Below are 9538 nucleotides of genomic sequence, written 5' to 3'. Positions count from 1 at the left end.
TGTCGACGGCAATACCTCGGTGGAAATCGCATCCAAACATCGACGATATATGTCCTTTCGTTCGCTCCAATCTATGCGATTCCCTTCGCCCTTCTCCGCTCGTTGTAACAATCCTCCGTGATTATTATACTCGGCCATTCGAAGTTTTTATCGCGTCCTTTCCATTCGTTCGAAGCGGCCACTCGAATTGCTTTCAATCACCGGTCGCAATGGAAAATCTATAAACGGCAAGTTTATTGAGCGGCATTGTGTCTCTTTCGGAATCGGGAGTTTTCTCGCGAAATAATTCGATATTAACGAACGATTTTCATAACGGTGACAGACGACAATAAACAACGACGACTAGTTCTCGCGATAAGTATTCGTTCTCGCGTCGATAAATATTAAATAAGAGAGCAGTGTCGAGGCATTGCGTCGCGACGTTACCATCGCGTTCATGAAGACATTCGGTTCTTTCGATTCTTAGGAAGGAACGTTCCAAGAAGACCGTTTCCACGAGAACTTAATGGGCCATTCGAATATCCCCGAAACGGAAATGTCACGCGAGAAGGTTCCGTGGGCGGCCAGCGCGGGTGATTACGATGCGTCACCGGGATTCAGATCCGCCGTTATAACAATACTGGAGATTTATTTCGAGGCCAGCGGCGACGCTTCGGGATCGTTGCGGCACATTTTTCTTGGTACAAAAAGCGTCAGCGATTCACGAGATGGAATATTGTTGGCCGCGAGCTGCTCTTTTGGTACCGATGGAATTCACGAGCTCGATGAATTCTTCCTCGAGTCTATCCGACTGCGCCTACGAGATGAATCAGGTATTTCCCTTGGTTTAAATCCGTGGTAATTACATCCTGATTCGAGTGGAATGTACATATATGTACACAGGGCCGGTGCTGGGCTGTTAGCCGTCTGCGTATTAGAGATATTTGGCCGTCCCTATCAATACTGATTGCGATTAGATTCATAATTTAACACATCCCATAAGAGCTTATTTGTATGTTTTTATGACAGTTCCATTTGTTGACAGGGGTGATAAATCCGTAAAAATATTTGATACATTTATTTGGATTTTATTGAAATGAAAAATGTAGAGGCTTTTAAACAGAAATAATATAATGTACCTGTAAAATTAGACTTTTTTATTTGATAATTCATTAATAATATCTGAAGTTTCACACAAGTCCTTTTCTTGAGTTGTTGCCGTTTTTAAATATGTTTTTATAAGTTTCAATTTCGAAAAACTCATTTCACTTGATGCTACCACTCACTGGTGATGTCAGAACAATTTTCGAAGCTATAAACAAATTAGGAAATAATTTTATAAAGTGCACTGTCGGTCGCTCTAGGGATTTGGCCTCCTGCGTGCTTGCACGCACTGCACACGTACTAGAACCCTTTAAAACAGAACAACTTTTTTAAAATTGATCCAAGTGTACAAATAACCAACTTTAGTTTGTTGTAACCAAAATAGTAAAGATTTCTTTTGTACAACGTTTTTTATTCTAAACTGTAATGACAATTTCATAAATACATTTTTACTATTTGTGTTAGTAACATTTGTGTTCCTAACTTCACAAAAGAACTCAAGTCACTTGGACGATAGATCAGACATCTTCGACGGGTCTTTTACCTGTTTTCTATCCGATTTGTGGGGAATTGTAGTCGTCGCAGTTTCGATCACAGGATTAATTTCGAAGGTGTGCTCGGGAAACTCGTTCACGGATAAACTAGGAAATTACACGGACTATGTGGTCGTGAATTACAGCGGTCGATGCTCGGAATAGATTATTCGATCAAGGAACCCGGCCGCTCGCCCTGCGTTCTTACATCTGTGCGATGAATAAATAAATAAGGGATATAGTATAGTATCGAGGAATCGCCGTGCGAGTTCGATCGTCGGGCATAAGTTATCGTCACGCCGCTAACATTAGTTTACAGTCATTTAGTGACCGAGACTCCATAATGAAATGCTTATGTAGAGTGGTGTGTTAAACTAAAAAATCAACATCAGATGAAATCCTAAGGATACGTTTTTGAAATATCGCTCGATAAATATTTTGGTAATTTTTTAAAACGACGAATAATATAATTCTTTGGATTTTAAACTAGTGTAATAAGCGGAGTTCCACGAATTCTGGAGCCTCGCTCCATTCCACAGCGAAACGATCGGGGGCCAGTGGGCCAGGCGAAAGATTCAGGTGGTTTTTGGTACCTGTCGCGCATCGATCCCCTCCCAGGTCCTCCCTCTTGGGACTTTGGAAAGTTTAATCGATGGCGTCGCGGCACGGCTCGGCGCGGCGCGAATTCGGGCTGGAACGGAGAAAAAGGGGAATAATAGACCGTGCGGAACAAAAGAGGGAGAGAGAGAGGAGCATAGACATATTGATTTTATCGCGTTCGCGTGCACCTGGAATCGTATCGTCTCGTTTCGCGATCAACTCGTGCGTACCGCGAACGATAGTCTAGCAAATGGGCCAAATAAAAGCGGAGAAAAGTCAGGGTGACGCGTACACGCAGACTGCACGTTCGCAAGGTCTTTTTTCCAGCGCAACGAATTACCGAAGTAGCTACGTAATTCCAAACCCGTCACGCATTAAAACGAATCACCGCGAATTGGATGGTAGTTCTGCATACGCCGGAATCGATTCAAAAAAATGATAGAGCAGAAGATCGCAGGGACTTCCACCGAAACGTAAAATTCCGGTATTTTCGGTTGTACCTTCGCCCTATATAACCTTATATAAGCCCCACCCTTATAGAAACCGAATAAATACCGATATTACATCGGTTTCGGTATATCTTCGATGGCATAATACCGGTATCAAAATCATACCGGTTTAAGTCCCTGGAAGATCGTACATCGACGTCAGGTGACGAGTACCCTTGCCCTTTCCACGAGAACACTCGGAACTAGAGATCGTTCTTTTCGCGTAGAACGTGTAGAAGTCGGTAAACGACCATTTGCACGAAGAATGGTCGAGGCTAGAATAATCCAAAAGGTGTTTATCTGGTCGCGGAACGTTGAACGTATTCCAGACGTTCGAACCGTCCACCGGAAACTTCAAGTAGACCATCCTTCGGATCGGCTAATCAACGATCAAACGACAATCGGCAATCTCGCGTGTGACATTCAGCCTGCGGAGTCGCGGAGTGTAGTAGCGTAGCGTAAGGCAAACGTAGCGAATCGAACACGAGGAATAAGGAAACGGGAAACAGCCAGAGAGAGAGAAGGGGTTGCCGAAGGTAAAGCGGCGTTGGACAACGAACGAACACGACTGGCCGAGAGAGCCGCGAAGAGGTGGAGAAGAGACGGAAGTGGAGGAACAGAGACGGAGAATGGCGTAGAGTCGGAGGGTTACGGGGGGGTGGCTCGGAGGGTCGTACGTATCGCGTCAGGGTGTATGCACCGAAGAGGGGTAGGCCGCGGCGGGGGTCACGGAGTGCGCTGACCTACTGTTCCACATTCTTCGCGTACAGCAGCCTTTCCGAACTTCGTCGCGGAGCGAACCCAGAAACCCAGAACGCTGCACCCTCTTCTCTAACCCCCCCCCCCTCCGCCAGGACCCGATCGTTGCCCTCACTCGCTCCTTCGCGGGAACATTATACGCTCTCCTTCTTGCTAACGTTTCTGTTTGTTTCCTCTCGCTTTACCCCGCCCGCCTCATCGTCTCGCGGATTTAAAGCTGAATCCTTTATACCGTGGAATCGCACTGAACGGCCCAGCTATCCGGGCGCATCGCAACACTACGACTTTTCTTCCCTTTTTTTTTTTAATGTGCTCACGTATATATGCATATACGCGCGGTAGTCTCAATCTCCTGTTCGAAATCAGTGTGTTGGCCTGGGGGCCAGCCCGAAGACTAGACTGTTTATCGAGGAACAAGAATTGAACGGTGTTTCGAGATTTATCTGTTTCGGGGATAATGCCGACTGTTTTTTTGTACGAGGTAACTCGTATTTGAAACATTGCAAAGAGGCTGGATTATTTAAATACCATTACAATACTTTTCTGTAAAATTAATATCACAGTATAATTTAAAATAAGACAATCTACCTCTATTGATTAAACGCATACATTTTCGATTATTTATGACTTAAAAAAACGAAATAAAGTGTGTCCGGCTACGAACGACTTTTTTCACTGTGGCAGTCAACGTGTTAACTTGGCATTTCAGGGCCGTGATCGTTGAACCATCCATTTAATCCAGATTCACAGTAGCGATCAAAGGTACGGTCCGATATCTTACTTACGTGTGATTAACAAAGATCGCTGACTGATTTAACGTGATTTGACCCTTCCCAGACTATTTTATAAATTTCATCGTTCGAATTGTTATCGTTGTGACGTGAGATTCGAGCAGATCCGTTTGCTGAAGCGGCGAAACCAGGAAACAACGGTTTCCTATAAATTATTCGAAAGTTGTAGTGGGCGGACGGGGCGCCCAGATTGCAAGGAACGTTCGTGCACCCCCGAAAGCTCGCATCCCTCCCCACTCTGCTGGAAAGCACGACGGCGGCGCATGCTTCGCCGCTGCCGGCAGTATCGGTTCGACGCACACAAAAGAGAGCGAAAGCTCACTTACGGTCACGAATTCTTACGCACACCGGTTACGGAGCCGCGTGCGTCGTGACACCTGGTGTTTCGACCGGATGAGCTTTCCGATGATCGGGGACCGATATCAAAATTGCCACCGAAACCGATTTGTCAGGAAAAGGGGAAACATTTTCGAATTGCAAACTGTCCATCGACCTGCCATCTTTATGGGTTCTGGAACGTTGATTCGGGAATGTAATATTGCCGAGTGAACCTTGGGCATGAATAGAGTTATTTGGAGAACCGTGTAGACTTTGCAATTTTCGAAGGATTATAACGATACAAGGTTTAAAGGTTTCGAACTGCAACCGTTATCTCGTTGGACAATTTTTAGTAGATGATTTTAGTTCTACCGCGAGAGCGTCTCTAGGGTGACGTTCGAATTGAAACCGTCGAAGAGGACGAAGAGGAGTAATAAGCGTCGGACACGTTGCGCGGGGACTATAAGCAAGAAGTAGTTTACAAACTTGTGTGACGGTGTGTCTCGAAGACGCGCTCGAGACCGATAACAACAACAATAGAAAAAACGTTCGCGCTCGGCTGTCGGGGAATCGTTGGGTACGTTCGTTTATCAGGTCGATTAAACGCCGTTACAGTTAGTTCGTCGAACGATCAGACGGAAGGAAGGTTCGTTCGATTCAGGAGTACACGAAAAAATATCGCGCGGTGACGCAACGTTGTTCCGTACGTTTGAATGTTCGCGGGAAATCGAGGGAAGCACAGTCGGGGTTCTCGCGTGTCCGCGATACGCGCCTGTCTCCCCACCAGAGGGTGGAACGCAGCGGAGGAAGAAGGATAAACGAGGCATCGAGGGAGCGCGATCCAGTGAAACGGAAGGAGTAAGGGAAGAATCGTGGGTCTCGCTGCGGGGTGGAGTGCGAAACGAAACGCGATAAGGAGAGGCAAACACGGATGTAGCGGGGGTGGGAGAGAGAAAGGGAGAATAGAACCTGGAAGGAAGGGACGTTGAAAAGTAACAGAACGGAAAGCACCGAGTCGCGGAATCCCAAGGTGGACGAGGAGAGGAGCTCGCGATGCCACGGAGACGGCGGGGTTAGAGGGCAGAAGGGGTAGAGAGAGAGAGAGAGAGAGGGATCAGGGGAAAGTCGTGGGAACGAAGAGGACGAAGCTCAGCGTATGGTGAGGAGGGTGGAAAAAGGAGGGAGTAACGAGGAAGAGGAGGACGCGAGGATAGAGAGCCAAAACGGAAGCGAGAGGGAACTATCGGTTGACGAAGAGGAACCGAATCGGTAAGGGTGCGAGAGAAAGAGGACGCGTGGTTGGTGGTGGTGGCAGGGTGGTAGAGAGCGAGAGAGAGGGACGGAGATTGAAATGAAAAGGGACGGGAAATGCTCGTGTGTAGGTGGTGGTGGAAGAGCGAGAGAGCGTAGTCGAGCGACCGTCCCGCTGTGGCCACGAGCTCCGACGCTCGGGGAACGTAGGTAGTGCGTGAACTTCCGGCCGAGTGAAACGGACAAAAGAGAAAGGGGAAAGGAATAGATAGGGACGTGATTCGAGGACACCTTCTCGGCGAGGTTCGGTATCCTCCCTGGCACGGTCGGATTATTCGGAGAACGCTAATCGGGACGATCATCGGCGGCGGGACCTCATAACGCACGCGTTGAAACGCGCGCGGATGTGGACGTGAACATGAACGCGAACGTGAACGTGGAAGTGGACGCGGACGTGGACGAGGACGTGGACGAGGACGGTGGTAGTGTACGCGAAGAATCGTTCGCGTAATCGACAGCCCCAGTGGATACGCGTTTCAGTGGATACGCGAGGAGGTGGAGAGGGAGAGAGAGTGCGGGTGTCTGTGAAGGAAAGGTTCTCGTGGTCGCCGCTCATCGCCCTCGGATACGCTGAGGGACGCGAGTGCGTTTGTTATGCGACCGTGGTACAGTGGCGGTTGAAAGAGGCGGCGGTGACGACGACGACGACGGCGACGACGACGACGAAGACAACGACGACGACGACGAGGACGAAGACAACGACGAAGACAACGACGAAGACGAGGACGACGAGCAGGACGGGAAGCAACGGCCGTCGAGAAGGACGTGGACGGGAACGAAGAGGTGGAGGAGGATCTGGACGAGGCGGAGGCGGAGGAAGAGGAGGAGGAGGCGGTGGAAGAGGAACAGGTGCGAGTGCGAGTGCGTGTGCGGAAGCAGGAACCGAGGAGAAAAAGGAATCCTCGTTTCGCGTGGAAACGAGGAGGAGAGTGCGTTCTGTCGTGCTGCCGCAGGAGAGGAGGGGAGGGAGGTTTGAAAGGGAGGAAAGACGACGACGACGTCGAGGACGAGGAGGAAGAAGGAGAGGAAGAGAGGTGCTGGTGGAAGACGAGGAAGAAGAAAAGGAAGGTAGTAGCTTGTCCCGTCGTCGAGATCGAGAGAGTTTAGAGTTTAGGAGAGAGCCAGAGCAATCCCCCCTCTCTTCTTTTTCTTTCTCTCTCTCTCTCTGTCTCTCTCTCTCCCTCTCTCCAGTCTCTTCGAGTCTCTGCGAGGGATCGTTTTTGCGCGAATCGTGCGTGCGGTCAACCGGAAGAAGAAACGAATAAGAACGGCGCCGTGTACGCGGTGCTCGAAGAAGAAGAAGAAGACGAAGCAAAGGATAAAGGATTATCGAAACGGAGGTGGTGGTATGTGGTGATATCGAATCTTTTCTTTTTTTCTTTTCTTTTCGTTTCCTTCTCGTTCTACACGGTCGTTCGTTGATCGTTCGTTACGAGGAAGGGCTACTGTGTTCGTCGAGGAGACGGAGCCGTTCGTCGAGTGGTGGTGTGGTTTGTCTTAAAGTGGTGCCTCAGCACGAAGAGGGAATCGCCAGCAGGGCAGAGGCTCGAACGCATGTAGGAACATGGCCGCAACCAGCCCCTGCCTCCCTCTAGAGGTGAGTCCAGCGAAACCGAAGCGAAACGGCTCCGATTCCGATTCTGATTCTCCGTTTCACGCTGCTAATCGTCGTTTCGTCATTTTCCGACGACACCATATCCTTCGTCCGATGCTCGTCGAACGATCTGTGTCGATCTCGTAATCGCCTGAAACGCCGATCGTTTCGATTCCTGCCATCTCAGACATTTCTAACCTTACCGCATCGTTCTCGATCAGACGTTTCGGCTCTTGCTAGCGTGTCTCTCGTTCGGTCGTGTTATCGATAGCGTCGGGTCGTTAATCAGCGACGACGAGATCAACGGTAGACAAGGAAGCCGAACGAATTCTTTCTTCGGAAAATCGTGTCGCCTCGATCTACTCTGACTTTTCACGTTTTCGTATCCACACGATACAGGCGTGCCGTGTCGATTATTTTGGCAGTGCCAACGGAAAATGCTTACTCGATCGTTAGAGACGGTACTGGTTACTCGCTGCCCAAGTTTTTCACGCTTCTCCGATTTGACCCCTTTACCCCGTTTTCCCTGCCAACGACCGGCCGGACGATAGGCTTTTCTTTCGTATTTCTCTGATACTCGAGAACTGCAAAACTACCGGCTTTTAAATAAAATTGTTAACGGTTAAACTATTCAACTGGACAAACTCTACCTAGATTCTCTTGTTTAACCCTTCACGATGAAAATCTGGGTCCGAAATCTCGGTCGTAGCAAAGAAGCGTCGTAGAGAAAATGACCGTTACAAGATACGATGGGTCATTTCTCCGATCCCGTTCGACGTACCTGTACGTACGTATGTGTCCTGCTGGCCCGGTTTATTTTGCTCTTAGTATCGAGCTTTCATCGTGTCACTTATCAGCCGGTGCTGTCTGTTCGTGTTCGCCAATGCAGCAAAACAGTGTTGTTTATGGGAACGCTACTATTGTAACCCTGGGGAATACATAAAACTTGTATACATAAGAGTCTTTACAATGTCGTTTCGCCACGATTCGTCACGTTGCTTTGTACCTCGTTGTCCCTTCTTTAACGATTCTAACCGGTCCACACTGAAACGTCTTTTCTGCCTCATGTCGATTTCAATCGAACCCGATTAGGATTCAATTAATTCCATATTTTCCATGTCCAAGGGACCAGTAAGGGTGACGCGCAGGGGTGGACCGAAAATATCGTAAATACCGCGTGATTAGAGACGCAAGAGCCGGTGTTCTAGCCGGTTCCCCCGAGCGATATTAAAATAATTGGATAAAAAGTGGGTTAAAGTTTTTATCGAGTTAGCTGGCGTTATCGAGCCACAGAGGCGGCGTACTCGAACGGCGAACAGTTTGCGGTGTCCGGCTCTCTCGTTGGTTCATAAATACTCGTAACGAATCAGCCGAGAGAGAGTATTATGTATCCTACCAAGTTAAATCATAATCGATCAAAGAATACAACACGTTTCCAGCTGTCCAGGCTCGAGAACCATTTCCAAAGTGTTTCGCGAACGCGAAAAAAATCTGCCACGACGACAGAGAGATTCTTCGTTTCCGAACGAGCGTTAAAGTGTCAGCTAATCGTATTTCGCGCGCGAAATTGTGGTTACACGGTGAAGTACTAGAGTTCTCGTCGTAAATTCGCCCACGTTCCACTAGCCGCCGCGCGTTTAAGATTAATTAAGACCGGGACGGCCCGTTAATTTGTACAGCGTCATTTTTCTCGGCGGGCAGCCCGCTCGTAAATACACAAAAGGCATCCACTTCGAATTTTCGTTGTCCTGGCCGTAATTCTGTGTGGCCCGCATCGGGAATTTATTTTATACGAAGCAATTTATCGCTTTCATTAAAACGCCGTGTCGGTAGATCGTGAGTTCACTGGTCCACGGCCGGCCGCATGCGACACCTTTTACGTGGTTGTTCCATCTAACCGCTTTTTTTTTCGCTCGTTCCCCACCACGACGGTCCAAAGACCATCGAAAATAAAGGTTACCGACCCTAATCGTAGCGTTCTCTCTTTCTCTCCGAGGTCGTCTATTGTCCGAAATTGCACTCGACCTTAGATATGGCGTGCAAAATCACTAACGATGATTT

The 9538-nt window shown here is 48.5% G+C and overlaps 1 protein-coding gene across 1 annotated transcript in view; it reads left to right on the top strand.

Moving 5' to 3' along the window:
* Positions 1-6899: 6899 nt before the first annotated feature.
* LOC107186439 (voltage-dependent calcium channel type A subunit alpha-1) overlaps positions 6900-9538 on the top strand; it is a 57470-nt gene continuing 54831 nt past the window's right edge. The window contains exon 1 of the mRNA XM_015574297.1: positions 6900-7480. The gene's annotated coding sequence lies outside the window, so the exon portion shown is untranslated. The remainder of the gene's footprint in view (positions 7481-9538) is intronic.

Source organism: Dufourea novaeangliae, unplaced genomic scaffold (genome assembly GCF_001272555.1).
Source record: "Dufourea novaeangliae isolate 0120121106 unplaced genomic scaffold, ASM127255v1 scaffold88, whole genome shotgun sequence".
Lineage (NCBI taxonomy): Eukaryota > Metazoa > Arthropoda > Insecta > Hymenoptera > Halictidae > Dufourea > Dufourea novaeangliae.
Note: the sequence above shows the minus strand (reverse complement) of the source record. Positions and strands in the feature narration are given on the sequence as shown.